At 34.1% G+C, this 17,568-nt stretch overlaps 1 protein-coding gene and 1 long non-coding RNA gene across 2 annotated transcripts in view; both read left to right on the top strand.

Annotated features, from left to right (window-relative positions):
- The window catches only part of LOC145278105 (uncharacterized), a 4,326-nt gene extending 2,222 nt beyond the window's left edge, over positions 1–2,104 (top strand). Inside the window, exon 2 of the long non-coding RNA XR_013868339.1 lies at positions 780–2,104. This is a non-coding gene — a long non-coding RNA (uncharacterized LOC145278105). The remainder of the gene's footprint in view (positions 1–779) is intronic.
- Positions 1–17,568, top strand: part of LOC145278106 (uncharacterized) — a 145,644-nt gene that overhangs the window by 48,515 nt on the left and 79,561 nt on the right. The window lies entirely within an intron of this gene.

A 17,568-nucleotide genomic window follows, 5' to 3' on the forward strand; every position in this document is an offset into this window, starting at 1 on the left:
TTGTCTTTTAAGGTTCCTCTTTTTATGGTGATGTGTTTTGTAAGAAATACAAAGAAAACTTGTCTTTTAAGGTTCCTCTTTTTATGGTGATGTGTTTTGTAAGAAATACAAAGAAAACTTGTCTTTTAAGGTTCCTCTTTTTATGGTGATGTGTTTTGTAAGAAATACAAAGAAAACTTGTCTTTTAAGGTTCCTCTTTTTATGGTGATGTGTTTTGTAAGAAATACAAAGAAAACTTGTCTTTTAAGGTTCCTCTTTTTATGGTGATGTGTTTTGTAAGAAATACAAAGAAAACTTGTCTTTTAAGGTTCCTCTTTTTATGGTGATGTGTTTTGTAAGAAATACAAAGAAAACTTGTCTTTTAAGGTTCCTCTTTTTATGGTGATGTGTTTTGTAAGAAATACAAAGAAAACTTGTCTTTTAAGGTTCCTCTTTTTATGGTGATGTGTTTTGTAAGAAATACAAAGAAAACTTGTCTTTTAAGGTTCCTCTTTTTATGGTGATGTGTTTTGTAAGAAATACAAAGAAAACTTGTCTTTTAAGGTTCCTCTTTTTATGGTGATGTGTTTTGTAAGAAATACAAAGAAAACTTGTCTTTTAAGGTTCCTCTTTTTATGGTGATGTGTTTTGTAAGAAATACAAAGAAAACTTGTCTTTTAAGGTTCCTCTTTTTATGGTGATGTGTTTTGTAAGAAATACAAAGAAAACTTGTCTTTTAAGGTTCCTCTTTTTATGGTGATGTGTTTTGTAAGAAATACAAAGAAAACTTGTCTTTTAAGGTTCCTCTTTTTGGAGTGCTGTATTTTATTTATTTTTAAATTGATTTGCCCCAGTAGGGAGCAAATAAGTGGCATCCAGTGTTGCTGAATAAAAACATTTTTGAATTGACCCACAGCGACCCCCTCCTAGTAGAAAGTACCCGGTTGAAGGTGAAGAAATGTTTTTAGTCAATTTTTCGGTATTTGTCGTCCGAAGGGTCGAACTTCAAAACGAGACCGATTTTGTGAAAATCCGTCGCCTCTCTCGAAAGTTTTAGGCAGACATATAAACATACATACATACATACATACATACATACATACATACATACATTTAAACAGACAGGTGAGATTTATATAATAGATTATTCTAGAATTTCAGTTATCAATTTATTAAAATCTGTGATCAAAGCTTTATGTATTAAACTAACGTTATTGTCTGTCTTGTATGAAAAATATTTTTTTGTCATCACGTGATTGTGACAGTGTAAAAAAAAAAAAAAAAGACGAAAAACAAATATGAGAAGAAATTACATGGCGTGTCAAAAAATACTATAATATATTTTAATTCAAACTCCTCGACTTAACATTCACAGACAATATGAACTGAAGCAAATACATTAAGAACATTGCAAAGGCTGCTGCAAAGAAGGTGGGTTCCCTCGATTGTGCTAGAAGACTATTCACACCTGAGAGTATCCTGTACCCCTACAAGGCCACCATTCACCCATGTATGGAGTATTGTTGCCACATCTGGGCTGGTGCATCTACCACTAGTCTCTCCCTCTTGGATAGAATCCAAAAAAGAGTCTCAATCTAATATATCCCACTTTGTCAACTAAGGTCCAACCCCTGTCCCATCGCTGCAATGTTGCATCTCTGTGCCTGTTTTATAAATATTTTAATGGAATCTGCTCTGATGAACTCGTTGCACTTGTGCCCCTTCGACATGTACATCCCTGACAAATCCGCTTGGCAACAAAATCACACCCCTTCACTGTTGAGATCCCTAAATGGCAGAAAGATTTCTATTCTAATAGTTTCTTCTGTTGAACAACTAGACTTTGAAATTCCCTTCCTGCTTCCCTGTTCTGATATGCAGAAGTTCAAATGTCACGTAAACCAACATCTAGTTAATGTTTCCTAGGCATCGTCCCAAATAGTAGCCCCCATAGTCCAAGTGGTGATATGCCTTGTTAAGGTTAAACGTGAGGAAATTAAAAAAAAAAAAAAAAAAAAAAAAAATCATGCAAATTTCATATTTATTAGTATGGAGCCAATTCTTAGTTGTATATTAGACCTAATATATAGTAGTGATAAAAAAAAATGGGTGCCATCAGCTAAAATCGAAACCAAAACATTTAACACTCCAACCACATTACCTACTGTTTGAACCATTGATAGATAGATACGAAAGATTTAAAATTAAACCACTTCACGTTATGAATGCATTTGCGCATGCACAAAAGTAATAGAAATATGTCAGCAAGTTGAAAGTAACATTTTGCAATTTAACGTGCTCACATATTTCTGTACACGTTATTCATCCATCGAAACAAAGATTTTATTCGTTATAAACCATCCTTCGTGTATGATAATTATTTTCTGTTAATTTCAGTGTCATGTGATGAGTAGTTTAAGAATTTAACACACGCACGCGCGCGCACGCACACACACACACACACACACACGCACACAAATCAACTGACATAAAATGCAATGGAGATACTTTGCTTGATGATTATTTTTATTTTTTCGATTTTCCGTACAATCTTTCTTTATATAAAAATCGAAAATATTTATGAAAATTCCATAGTTATCACAAACGATTTCGATTCCACCGCGAATCATCTTCATGGAGTTGATGATGAAAGTGAATAGGAGCGAAGATGGATACTAAAAAGATGAGTGATGGGAGGTTAAAAGTATATAATAAAAAAATGTTAAAAAAGAAAAAAAATGTTGATTAAAAATATTAGTGAATCGCGACGTTTACGCACGACGCCAGACATTTTAACACATTCATGCTAGGATGATTGGTTCTAATATAAGATGCTTAAAAAATCTTTTAGTGTTGTACAATTTTTGTCCGGGGTATTCCAGAAGTCTTGGACAAATTTCAAGACTCAAGTTCAACTTTAATATTAATGATTATATATATCGGCATGCTTTTTATATCTTTAATCGTTTTTGAAATATTTAATGTCCAAATGTTCCAATTTGTGGAAGACCCTTTATGATCAATAAGAAAGTGTCTAAGATTGTTTTATTTCTATAAAATATATATTTTTAGTTTCGAATCTTTTTCTTTCCACCTTTTTACAAAATAATTTTTTATTTTTTTTATTTTTTTTCTTTCATTTGTGATTTTCATTCCATCTTTAAAACAATCCCCAATAACAATACATTCCAAAAGAACAAGTGAAACTAAAATTCAAATCTCCAATCCATTGTTTCCAAAAAGAAATTCTTTCCAATGATTCATCATTCGCTGTTTCTTCATTCTTTGATTTCTCTCCCAGTTATTTCGAGTTTTAGCATGAGGGGGGGGGGCAGAAAAGCGGATCAGAACAAGTCAGTCTCAAAGAATAAACTTCTGTCCGTCTCTCTCTCTCTCTCTCTCTCTCTCTCTCTCTCTCTCTCTCTCTCTCTCTCTCTCTCTCTCTCAGTAGGGACTCTGAAAGCATCTCTGTTTAAGATGTGCTGTGTGAGAGTGGAGGCTATAACTCCCTTGCGATAAAGATTTCGATTACCCCACCTCCCCCACCCCAGAAAAGACAAAAGAATTTTTTTATTTTGTGTGTGCGGAGTTTCCAATTGGAATCCTGTTAGCCTCCTGCTTCCTCATACTCCTTTCACTCCTCGACTGGAATCTGCAACAACCCAGACTTTTACAAAAAAAAGAAAAAGCGATTATTTGATCGCAGACAATCAGATTTGGCTGGAATTCTGTTGCATCAAAATAATCTGTAAAGAATTTTCAGTAAAAATTCCTAATTTTGTGATGAGTAAAAAAGAGAAAGGGGATGGGAGGTTATTAATGGAAATTTCGAAGAATTTAATAACTGAACTATGCAAAATGGCATCGTTATCAATACTTATCTAAAGTTGTACATGGTTATTTGTGTGGGGGTTTTCTGCATATTTCGGCTGTATTTTTCCATTTAAGTAAACGTTGTTAAAAATAACAAAAAGCTTAAATTTTTTTTTCGATTGTTCTTACATTTTTATTCATGTATTCTCAATATTTATTCCGACATTTCTCAATCCTAAAATGAATATTTTCACATGTATTTTGTATGCTTAAAATATGTAGGCCGCATTTTTTTCATTTAAGTAAACATTAAAAAAGAAAACACTAAAAAATGTTCTTTTAAAATTTTTTTTTTAATTATTTTTTTATTCATGTGTTTATGCTCTATTTATTCAAACATTTTTCAATCCTAAAATGAATATTTTCACATGTATTTTGTGGGATTCAAATATATAGAACGTTCTTAAACAAAAATGTTAACTCGGCTTTAATAAATTGATAGATGTCTGCCCTACATTCAACTGAACCTGAAACAGATTGTTACATAGGAGGAGGAGGAGTGAGAGGATAATTCGATTAAATAAATTAATGACTTAAATGTTAGAAAATTTCATTACTGATGCCTTTTCTCTTCTGTATTCTGATGCCTTTTGCCTGAAACATCCTATTGCCAAGAAGCAGATCAACCCCCTACACAGAACCTTCTCAATTCTGTAATCAGAATGTTTATAATAATAATGGAAACCTCCGTTCAGTCTCAAAAAATAATGGATACCCCCTGTAAGGGTAGCTGCACGTGGAATTGTGAGGCAAGAGTTACGCAATCTCCAACCACCCCTTTCCTTAATCGGCACTGCTTGGGTCCAGTGGCAAGAAGTCTAGGACAACTGGAAACAATGCCGAGATAAGCGGAGAGCGCACACAACACCTAGAATTCCCAAATGGTCACCCATTTTAGTATTGACCAAGTTCAACATTGCTTAACTTTGGTGATCTAACAGAAACCAATTTGTCAACGTGATTATGCCGAAAAATATTTTATTTAATAACAATAATCCCAAAGAGTCGTGAAGGGTCTAGAACAGGATTTCCCAACCTTTTTTGGCAAACGCTTCACCCCCTCCGAGACACTCTGATACCTACTGCCGCCCCCCTCCCTACATGCATCCTTCCATAATAATATTGATCCCCCGATTTATCGGAGGGGGACCTATGTTTTCAGTGGTGTTCATGCGTCCGTTAGTCCGGACGATTGCCAGATAACCGTCCACTAGTTTATCCTGAAATTTTGCCACAAATTATATTTCATTAAACAGATGTGCACAGTAAAAAAAATTTTTTTTTGCAAAAATTTCTGTTGCGTCCCCAGGGGCTCAAGAGATCAAAAATGCCCCAAAATGGCCAAAAATGACACGTTTTGTCCCATAACTCTTGATCCGTCCATTAGATTTTTCTGAAATTTGGCCAAAATATGGAACCCATTGTTCTTAATATAAATCCAGTATGGGTAACCCTGGCAAAATTCTGATTTGTGTCCCCGGAGACTTTCAGTGCTAAAAACGCCCCATTTTGTGGCTCTTTTTTCATATTTCTCAACAAAATCTTGATATGTCTGACTATATAGTGGTTTTTCATGGTGGTCAACTCAAATATACATGTGTTAAGGCCTGAAACTGCACCGTTATCCATTTACACTGGGATTTGGCGTCCCCCAGGAGCTCAAGAGGGCAAAAATACCCCAAAATTACCAAAACATGACACTTTTTGCTCCATAGCGTTTGATTCATCCATTAGATTTTTCTGAAACTTGGCCAATATGTGGAGCCCATTGTTCTTAATTTAAATCCAGTATGGGTGACCCTGGCAAAATTCTAGTTCACATCCCTCTGGAACTTTTAAGGCTAAAAAAACATGCCTTTTTGGAGCTCTTTTTTCATATTACTCAAAAACTTGATGTATGTCTATATAGTGGTTTTCCATGAGGCTGAATTCAAATATACATGTCTTAAGGCGTGAAACTGCATCGTTTGTCCTTTTTTTTTACTGGGGCTCAAAAGGGGTCACAAATGCCCAAATTGGAAAAAAAAAAAAAATTACACTGTTTACTCCATAACTTTTTCCCCATCCATTATTTATTTTTGAAACTTAGCGAAAATGTGAAGGCAACGTTGGCCATTCACACTTCTCACATTCATCATTTCTTCACTATCTTTTATCATGTCATCTCACATGCAGCACCAGAGGGGGACCATGCATGCGCAGCTTGTTGGTAGTAGTATTAGTACATAAAGTGAAAATAAATGAATATTTATAATTGTTTATTCAATAGAATTCTACACTGTCGATCGACTGGGAACAATAACAATTATAAGTCAAGTGGATCCATTAATATATCATAGTATTGCTAATACAATAATCAAAAAAAAAATTGCTAATACAATAATCAAAAAAAAATTTGCTAATACAATAATCAAAAAAAAAATTGCTAATACAATAATAATAAAAAAAAAAAATTGCTAATACAATAATCAAAAAAAAAAAAAATTGCTAATACAATAATCAAAAAAAAAAATTGCTAATACAATAATAAAAAAAATGCTAATACAATAATCAAAAAATAATTGCTAATACAATAATCAAAAAATAATTGCTAATACAATAATCAAAAAAAAAAAAATTGCTAATACAATAATCAAAAAAAAAATAATTGCTAATACAATAATCAAAAAAAAATTGCTAATACAATAATCAATAAAATCCAAATAATAAGCATAGGAATCATCGATCAATGTACAGATTGTTGTTAATAGACACGGCCAAAAAATGGTAGAAAAACAAAGGTTTTTTTTTTATTTTTTATTTATTTTTTTTTTTTTAACGAATTCAAATCTATTAAAATCCATTATTCTTGGGCAACTTTTTTTTTTTCCAGAAAAGCCTAAATTTTGTCACATGAACAACAATGATATAAAACTTTTTTTAATAGAATTAAAAATTTTCCAAAACATAAAACGCCACTCACCGCCATTTTTATCTCGATGGATAGCACATATATTTATTTAAAAGGTTTTTGAATCGATTAATTTTTTGTCTAAATAAGATTTAGGATGATTTGCTATAAGAATATGCAAAAATATCTGAATTTCAAATAATTACATCTTTATCTCCAAATGTTAGTGGCAGTTTGGAAGAAACTACGGTAGTTTTTACATGAATAAATAAAGTCATTTAGTGCTGTAAATTTTCATGTATTTTTAACGTTTGATTTGACGATTAAGTGAAGAATCAACTTTATAAAGGTTCGATTCTTTTTTTATAAATGATACATATTTATTGCCTACATAACCCCCGAAGTTAAGCAACGATGAGGCTGGCAAGTACCAGATGGGTGATCATTTTAGGAATGCTAGGCACCATATGTGTTGGAGACAACTCTTGCATCTAGTATCACGCTTGGTCGTTTTGACCCTATCTTGCCATCGGGACCGAGTGTTTCTGGACGAGAGAGTGCGGTAAATGCAAGTACTCTGCACTTTAAACTGAGTCAAAGGAGATAACTGTTTGTAGGCCTTATGGTCTACCATAGGTGAGGAAATATCACATAACAACAAATTGCCGATAGAAATTATCGTATTTTTAGCAAAATGTGCAGTTATTTATTGATTTGTTTTTTGACTCGATTCTTCAAAGCATTTCCTATTTAATGGTATATTCGCAATATTAAGCTCCCTAAAAGGAAATTATTCATTTATTTTTTTATTTTTCAAAAATTTAAAAGTAAGTTTTTCATAAAAATAATGAAAATGCATTTTTTTTGCTAATCTGAAAGAATAATTAACATATTCAACGAATTTCAAACTTCAAAATATGAAAAATAAAACATTCAAAATTCGGATTTTCAACCTTAAAATCTAATATGTGCAGAGTTGTTTTTTTTATCTACAATCCTCACTCTCCCCACAGTACAATATATTTTGTTCAGTTTCGGCTGATTATTTTAAGCATATTTGTAACTACAAATAAAGAAGGGGGTTTTGTGGGGAAAAAATAGTACACTGTTATAAAGTCTATTCTTCACTTAATAATCTGTGCAAATATTCTGATTGATTGGATAATTAATTGATTTTTGGTAGATTTTTAAAGAGAGACTCTGTTAAAAAATACCCCCTCCTTTCGTTTTGGCCGTGTCTAGTTGTTAATCAGTAATAAGTTGAGAAACATCTAGTAATGTTACTAGAAGCACTTTTTCTCCGCCCCCTTTAAAGATCTGAGATCCCTTATGTGGTAAATTTGGCCACCGTCTACCTGAAATCTTGGAAATCTTGTAAACCCCCCCTCTGATGAACGGTTTGGATCCCAATGGGAAACCCTGGGCTAGATGGATTGAGAAAGAAGAGCACTAACCAGACCTCTACTGGAAAAGTGCGGGCCTTAGGGAAGTGTTTTGCTATCCAAACCCCAAGGAATACCAATGACCGGTGCTAGTAAGGCTGTTATGATAATGTGAAGTCGCACTGGTTATCGAAAGGTGGAGAGCAGCAGAAATCTGGGAAAACTTGTCACTCAGATTCCATGAGACACTACAGATTATTGTTAGTGAGTCTGAGAATTCTTAGTAAGTGGGTATTAACATACACACGCATATGTAATATATATTAGCAGGGTGACCCAACGTTGCCTGGGATTGAATGATGATCAACCGATGTTTCACACTCCTATATTTTTGTCATCGAAATCGATGAACGCTCATTTTGCAATCAAGTCGATTGATTGCCTGCTCTAATTAGGATCCCATTGCGATGCACACCTGGACGAAGCTTTACATGCCTCTCACAGAGAATAAAGTTCACAATATATTGTAGTATACACTGCACCGTAGAGAATAAAGTTCACAATATATTGTAGTATACATTGCACCGTAGAGAATCTACTGTTGATTTTATCAAATTTATGTATGATGACTTGCATTAAAGTTTAAAATGCAAAAGTCAAGTATCATGCTTCCATTGTGCTCCAAGCAGAGATATTCATTTGAACGCGCACTTGTCATATCAAAGAACCTACTGTTGATTTTATATGCCTGCTTGTATGATGATAATGGCTTGAATTTAAGTATAAAATGAAAAAGTCAAGTATCATTGTGAAATTGTGCTTTAAACAGAAACCTTAATTTCAAACGCTCCACATTCCGACACAAACTTATTTAAAAACACTGCCAGATCCATAAAGTACTTTCGTGGGATTTTTTCATAAAAATCGACCCAGCCGTTTTCGAGTTCATAGGGAACGAAGACATATATACATACACAAACTTCCTTTTATATAATAGTGTGTGTATGCATGCATGTGTGTGTGTATGCATGCGTGTGTGTGTGTATGTGTGTATATATGTCAGGTCATGTCATATGCTACTGGTACCATGTAACCCAGTACTACCTGCCTCATGGTCGGGTCACCGGCGACTAAACTGGTTCCCCCACCAGACTTGTTTGGTGAGGAGGGCAGCTAGTCTCCCTGAAGGATTAAAAATAAGACCTTCCAAAGGGCGAATGAATTCTTTTTCTGGGTCAACGGCCAACTAACACCATGTGTGTTTGTGTGTGTGTGTATATGTGTATTGGGGTGGAGAGGGCTCCCGTAAGCCGTGGTGAAGGCAACCTTTCGAAGCAAATCTCTGATTTTAAAAAAACATAAAGCGGAAGACCAGTACCCGCATTAAGCTGGTCTGCAGTTTAATTTGTTGCTGGCTATCTTGCTCTTGCTTGTTGCTGGATCTCAACATTTTGAACCGAGTGAGAGACTTAGCTGTCGTACAAAGCTAAGACTCTGTAACATCATATTTGTATAGATACTCCCTCAGACATTTGGGCTCATGGATTTTAAATGTCTGAGGGAGTGGCACTCGTCTGACAAGACGTTGCAATCATCATATATATACTGAAGGGACGATTCCAATATTTTTACCGATTTCAGATTCCGATTCTTTGTAAATCTCTAAATAGTTAAATATAAAATTATTTTTCACAATTTCCGTAAAAATATGTTTAATCTGCATATATTTTCTCAAATAAAAACACTTGTGAAGTGAATGATGTTAAAAGTCAATAAAGATTTGTTTTTCTATTATTACTGCCAGCAGTGGAAGATTTTGTTTTAAACAAAAATCAAATAGATTATTAAAGCAATCGTTTTTGACATCAGAAAATGGGCACAAATTTTTTCGATTCCGATACCCCCCAAAAGTCCCACTTTCTAATTAATCGTCCCAAACTATGATAGTGTGTATGTTATTTTCTGTGTCACGCTTACATCCGGGTTGTTTATTACATACTTCCATTTCTTGTCAAATAATTTTACCAAGAATTCTTCATACGCTTTGGTTTTAGTTTCGATTACAGCTGATGGCACTTAAGTTATCTATTTTTTTTTTAATAAATGATTTTATCAAGAATTCTTCATAAGTTTTGGTTTCGGTTTTGATTACGGTTGAAGGAACTCAAGTTATATATATATATATATATATATATATATAATGTATGCATGCATATATTTTTTTTTCATAAGTTTTTATTTTGGTTTCGAAAGCTGATACACCCAAGTCATATGGATATATACTTTTATTTTTGAAATCGCAACTTTATAATATATAAAAATCGATAGAACATTAACTCTTTAATAATATATCCAAAATTTGCAAGAATTAAAATATATTTAAGCGTACTTTACGACGGAACTATGCCGGACGTCCCTACTAGCTTAGATAAGTACTTTTGCAGTTTTAACAAAAGAGCTACAATAATATCAGAGCATCTCCATTTACGCTGAATATCTATAGAATGCCAACATCAATATGTTACATGTGGATGAGTCCCCTGTGGAATTTCCACAGGTCCCGCTAGTGTATATATATATCTATATTTTTATAAAGTAATAGGGTTCGTGTGTTTCTGTCTGTGTGTACAGCTCTCCATCATCAACGAAATATAAAGGAGGTAAGAGGGTAGATCTCTCCTGGTAGAGAAACATTAGAACCCATTTTAGGATGTTTCTGTTATAGGAGACATAAGAATCTTTGCCTAATTTCTTTATATACTATTCTACAAACAACCCCCATATCGAATGACTTATGCTCATTTGCATATCACATTATATTAAATCTCTTTAACTAATTACCTCGACCTTATTACATATTGGAAATATTCTAATCATTTCAACTGTACTATTTACAAAATCTATTTAACATTTAATCTATCTTCTATCTTCTATCTATCTATATCTATATCTATATCTATCTTCTATATCTATCTTCTATATCTATCTATCTATCTATTATATCTATAAAAACAGAGATGTGTGTGCCACAGACGATTTCTGATTGGTTAATCCAATAATCACATCTCCTAAAAAACTATTGTTCGTAGGCTCTTAACTTTACCATAAAATATTATGGCTTTATTTATTGTCCATCTTGGAAGGGTTTAATTTTTTCCTCACTTGCGATTTACAAATTAAAAAAATACGAAACTACAATCTAACAATCGAACCTCCGACATCACGGCCGCCATTATGAAACTAAACTAAAAAAAAAAAAAAAAACGCGCGTTCACTCATGGTCTTTACATTTCGGGTTTGGGTACTTGTGCAGTTTTCCATTGACATTAAAAAATGGAAATATTTAAAAAAATATATATATTGTACGTACTCGTCATGGGATAAAGTTTTCCTACAGAAAAAATCACGTAATTTCATCAAGTAGTTATTTTTTTATAGCGAAAAAAGAAAAACATCAACGCTACAAGCGAGTCATTATTAATTAAACAGAAAGTTCAAGTAGGGGGATTTCCCCATTTTTTTTTTTATATAGCGAGGCCAAATTTCGCGAATTTGGCCTTTTTTTTAAAGCAGTTTGGCCTTCAAATTTCTGTTTGGCCTTTTTCTTCACCGATGAAATAAAAAAAAAAGCAAATAAAAACAACGCAATAAAACTTTTACAAATACGGCACACTTTTGTTGTTCTTGTTTGTTTTTTTTGGTAATTTTCCTTATTTATTTATTTTTTCAAGATAATACTATTAAATGGACACTATTATGCCAAATTAGCCCCCCCCCCCGAAAAAAAATGCACAAAAATTCGAGATTTAAGGTTTTGACGAGATAATTTAGCGAATTGTCCGGACTATTGCGAGAGAACCATCCATTAGTTTTTCCTGAAATTTTGCCACAGATTGTATTTCAATACATAGATGTGCATGTGCATAGTAACAACATTTTTTAGCCGAAAATTCCCGTTGCGTTCCCAGATTTCATCGGTGAAGAAAAAGGCCAAACATAAATTTTGAAGGCCAAACTGCTTTAAAAAAAGGCCAAATTCGCGAAATTTGGCCTCGCTATCAAACGATTTGACCTTTGAGAACTCTACCAAACTCCTCCTACAATTTTGGATCTAAACACGTGATATTTTAGATATAGATTCCTTGGACATGGATCTAACTTATTACCTTTACTTGATCCCTAAACAATAAATGTTAAGAAGTCATAATAGGGGTCAAAGTTTAAAAAATTGACCGTTTTTTTTTCTCAGCATTAACCTCAAAACACCTGGGCAACGCCGGGCACCGATTGCTAGTATATATATATATATATATATATATATATATATATATATATATAATATAATATATACTTGTAGCCAATTAAAACAAACATTGGTTTGCAGAACACTTTTTTTTTTCAACTTAGTCTTTTTGGTTTATTCTTCATTCTTGCTCTTCATAATATCAGTTCAGAATAAACACCTGATCTAAAATGCCAATTATTTTTCCCTTTTTATCGATTTACACTGTATTATTCAAACCAACTTGATTTGCACAGCTACATTTCTGAACTCGGTGTGCTAAAACCATTATAGTTCGTTTGTTCTAACCTGCCGGTGTTTGTGTCTGAATCCTCTTTTCTTTCCAATAACCCAAGACACGTTCTTTTACAATGCTGGTCATCCTCATGTTCATTGCAATATCTCATCTGTCACAAATTTCTGAGTGTGATTTTCAAAGACCAACATGCAATCAGCTAGATTGATTAATGCAGGAATTAGAAAAATCGTATTTTTTCACACATTTCTTTCATTTTGGGATGGGAACAATAGTCCGATGAATCCAAATATGAATAACCAATCTTCATCTGAAAAAATCAGAAACGTTGCACAATTGTGTTCCAATAAATATTTCTTATAGTTTATGCCGATTTCTTTTCCTTGCTTTTTTTCGGTTGCCGACACAACCTACATCTTATGCACTTCACAATTAAGTTGTGTTAACACTCGAAAGTTCATTGTTCAAACTCCTCGACTTAACATTCACAGGTAACATGAATCGGAGCAAATACATTGAAGATATTGCAAAGGTTGCTGCAAAGAAGGTGGGCTCCCTCTATCATGCTAGAAAATTACTCACATCAGAGAGCATCCTTTATCTTTAAAAAGTTACAATTCGCTCATGTATGGAGTTTTGTTGCCAAATATGGGTTCGTGCATCTATCACTAGTTTCTCGCTCTTAGACAGGACCCCCCCCCCAAAAAAAAAAACATTACAAATCTAAGTCACACACTATCAACCAAACTCCAGCCCCTGTCCCATCGCCACAGTATTGCATCTCTGACTGTTTTACAAGTACTTTAATGGAATGTGCTCTAACGAATAGTTTCTGTGAATTAGGCTTTTTTTTTTCTTTTTTTTTTTTTAAAGAAGAGGCGAATAGCTTGGGCCGGAGGAGAAAGAGGGTTGAGAAGAGGTAAGGTTGGATGAGAGGAAAGAAAGTTAATGGTAGCTAGACACAGGTAGAAGTTTTAATATAAAGATGTTGCACACATTATTTAAATTCTTTCATTTAGCTTTTTTATAATCCCGGGCAACGCAAAGTAGCCATGCTTAAATAAACACCAAATGTGTTATTAGAAACGTTTCCTTTGATTTCTTAAGTTAAAATGTGATTCAAAGAACCCGAAGAATGAAGAATATTGAAAATTCGTTAAAAAAAAAAACAACTTTTTCCGGTTTTCAATCAGATTAAATATCTCATTATGTAATGGCGGCTTTTTAGCAAACAATTTTTTGTCAAGAGGACAAAGCCAAATTGCCATTGAAATTGCTGCCTGATTTACGATCAGTCGATTTGGCTGTGTTTGCAGTCACCTGCAAGTCAAACACCTCATAAGAATAGGCATAGTCTTAACAAAGAAATATTCGTTTGATTTAATGCTTTTTGTATTGAGAGGTATATTATCAATTGACACACATTTTTTATGCAATTCAATCCAGTTGTATGCACATTTTATTTATAACTTAGCTGTGTTTAAAGTTCTGAATTTTTCAGATGAGGGCTGATTGTTTATATTTCTTGTATTGATGAGACTATTGTTCTCATCTTGAGTGTTATTTGTGCAAAGTTTCGGTCGGTTTATTTTTTGACCGTCCTCAGGCATGTTGGTTATTGTTTGTTAACTTTTCTTTCTTTTTTTTCCAAACAACTAACATGCCTGAGGACGGTCAAGGGCCAATCCGACCGAAACGTTGCATAAATAACTCAAGATGAGAACATTAGTCCAATCACTACAAGCTGTAATTGTTGTCGAGTGAATTGGATTTATGTACAAGGTATCTCAGGCTTATCTTTTTTTCATAAAGTTCATCTTGTTTCTATTTACTTGCCTTCCCACGAGGGCAGACTTAGGTACAAGATCAGTTTTTTGTGTGAAGATGTAATTTTCAAAGGACAACTGATGAAACTCTTCTTCACTAACATCGTAATTCACACCAGTCATGAAATACATTTTCCAGATGCATCAAGGGAGATCATCAGTGATGCACTGTCCTCATTGCCGATTTTGAGTTTCAAATAATCTCGACTTAGACAGCAACTCCAACTTGACTCTAAATACACCAGATCGTCTCCTTGGAAACTATGTATGCTGACATTTCAAAATATTGTATCCTGACAATCCTCAACTTTTCTTCTAAACACCTTCAGTTTTAAGCAAAAACTGGTATTTTGAACAACGCATTTTTTTCTAAATATTTAAACAGTTTATTTCTTCTTCTCTGGCTATGGATGACTTTGCCGTAAACCATATGTCTTGAATATATGCTTTTCCGAACACCGGCCATGATTCAAACCCTGGTTACTCTGCTTATCCGACCACACATCCTTTTTTTTTCTACTGTGACGTCACTTTGATTAGCAAGCTTTTTATGACTAACCTCCCCGAAAGGAAAACTGGAGAACTCCTTTTCACTGATGCTGCAATTAACACAAACAAATCTTGGCTTTGAGGTTTCTGAGTTTTTTAGATGAGGATTGATTATTCTTGTATTTTGAATTCTTTGGACTCATCTTGAGTTATTTTCACGTTTTAGTCGACAAGATACACTTGAGGAAGGTCGTAGGTTACATCAACCAAAACGTTGTCATAAAAATAATTTAGATCTGAAGAATTGAAATAATATGAAATCTCAGTTATCAAACACTAAACTCCTTGTTCTCAATTCGTCCTTCTTAAAGCAGCTAATCCCCTTATATGCAAATTAATGGCACATGAGTTTGCAGCTGGACTTTTATTACAAGTTCGTTACTTTTTTTTCTTTTCACAATCCTGTATCGAACATGCTAAACAGATGCACTGTTATTTGTGCGACTTCTCTGGGATTTTTTTTTTTTTTTTGCTATTCTGGTATCTCTACCACGTTTCCACAGTTCATACTAAAGTGAGAAAAAATTAGATGGAGGTAGGGCATATAATTATCTGTATATATTTGGCATTGCCCAGGAGTCTTATTTCAATTGATGACTCCCCCTCCCTCTTTTGAGTTTTCTCTAAATTTCTTGTAGGAAAATATCTACATTAAAAAGATATTTAAAAAAAAAATTGGTTCTGCAATAGAATTGATAGGATGCTTTAACATCAGTGTTACACGCGGCGTGTTTATCCTCTGCAATTATGATGTTGCGTCGGATGCACATTTACTGAGAACCAAACTGACATGCGCTGCATATCTAAACCATCAGAGACGTTGTTGAAGGACGGACATACGTACAGGGCATAAGTTTAGTCTTTCATAGATAGAACACGACTTGCCACAGATAACAGGTGATAATTTTGTTAGATTGCTACTATGATAGAGATTGTGTTTCTGTATAAGTTTCATATATCATTTCAAAGGATGTAACCTTTGACCTTCTTCAGGTGGATCTTGTCGAACTCAGGAATGTTTCTGTTGAATTCAGGAATTTGGACGAAATTTCAAATGGAACCCTTTGTTTACTTCACGGGGTAGCAAGTGCTTGTTACATCAGCCATGATTGGATAGAGGTTCTAATTTGCACTTGTATTTTTCTGTTGCCCAACCTGTACTAGAATTGTCCACAAGGACCCATGGCACCCATGGTTAGAGTGCTTGGAAAAATGAATTTTTAAAAATGATATTCTCCTGAAGGTTATAATTATATATTTTGTACATTCATTTTAGTTTATTTTTAATTTTTAATCAGTTCATATGGGTGCCACGTTGGTACAGTGGTTACGTCACCCGCGTTGAATGCTACAGTTAATCAGTTCATATGCGTGCCACGTTGGTACAGTGGTTACGTCACCCGCGTTGAATGCTACAATTAATAAGTTCATATGCGTGCCACGTTGGTACAGTGGTTACGTCACCCACGTTGAATGCTACAATTAATAAGTTCATATGCGTGCCACGTTGGTACAGTGGTTACGTCACCCACGTTGAATGCTACAATTAATAAGTTCATATGCGTGCCACGTTGGTACAGTGGTTACGTCACCCACGTTGAATGCTACAATTAATAAGTTCATATGCGTGCCACGTTGGTACAGTGGTTACGTCACCCACGTTGAATGCTACAGTTAATCAGTTCATATGCGTGCCACGTTGGTACAGTGGTTACGTCACCCACGTTGAATGCTACAGTTAATCAGTTCATATGCGTGCCACGTTGGTACAGTGGTTACGTCACCCGCGTTGAATGCTACAATTAATAAGTTCATATGCGTGCCACGTTGGTACAGTGGTTACGTCACCCACGTTGAATGCTACAGTTTCGCTTTTAGCTGATGACACCCAAATGCTTTTTATTTTAACTTTGGAGATCACGACTCTATAATAATATCTGGAAAAATTAATATCGCCTATTTAACCGCATTTTACGACCAGACAAAGCCCACCCCTCCCCCGCTAGTTTGCTTATAATTGTTGATTATTTTCTTATTCAATCATTTTCTTTCCAATAAAAGCTCGTTGGCTTCTTTCCAATTGCTTTTCTTCCCGGTCGTCTGTCTACAGTTCGCCCCAGAATAATAGCAAATGCAGACAAAGAACGTTGCTTTCAAAAGTCTGCGAAAGAAAAAGTCGGTTATTCCAGCGAGATACATTTCGAGAAAAATTCCGCAGTGTTTACTAAGTGATTGCATTTTTTATATCTGATTTTATTTATTTTATTAAACGGCAGTTGGTCGTATGTTATGTTATATACAGCATAATGTTAACACCTCGATTCCCGTCATCAAAGTTAAGCATCGTTGGGCCTGGTCAATACTAAAATGGGTGACCATTTGGAAATACCAAGTTCTGTATGTTCTTTGTACATTTCTCAAAGTCGTCTTCAACTGCTCTTTGCTACTAGAATCAGGCAGTTCGTATTGAACTATGTAGCACATTACTTTATCAGTATTTATTAGTACTTATTAATATATCTTATTTGGGT

Source organism: Euprymna scolopes, chromosome 6 (genome assembly GCF_053919585.1).
Source record: "Euprymna scolopes isolate OS-2025 chromosome 6, ASM5391958v1, whole genome shotgun sequence".
In the NCBI taxonomy this organism is placed as follows: domain Eukaryota; kingdom Metazoa; phylum Mollusca; class Cephalopoda; order Sepiida; family Sepiolidae; genus Euprymna; species Euprymna scolopes.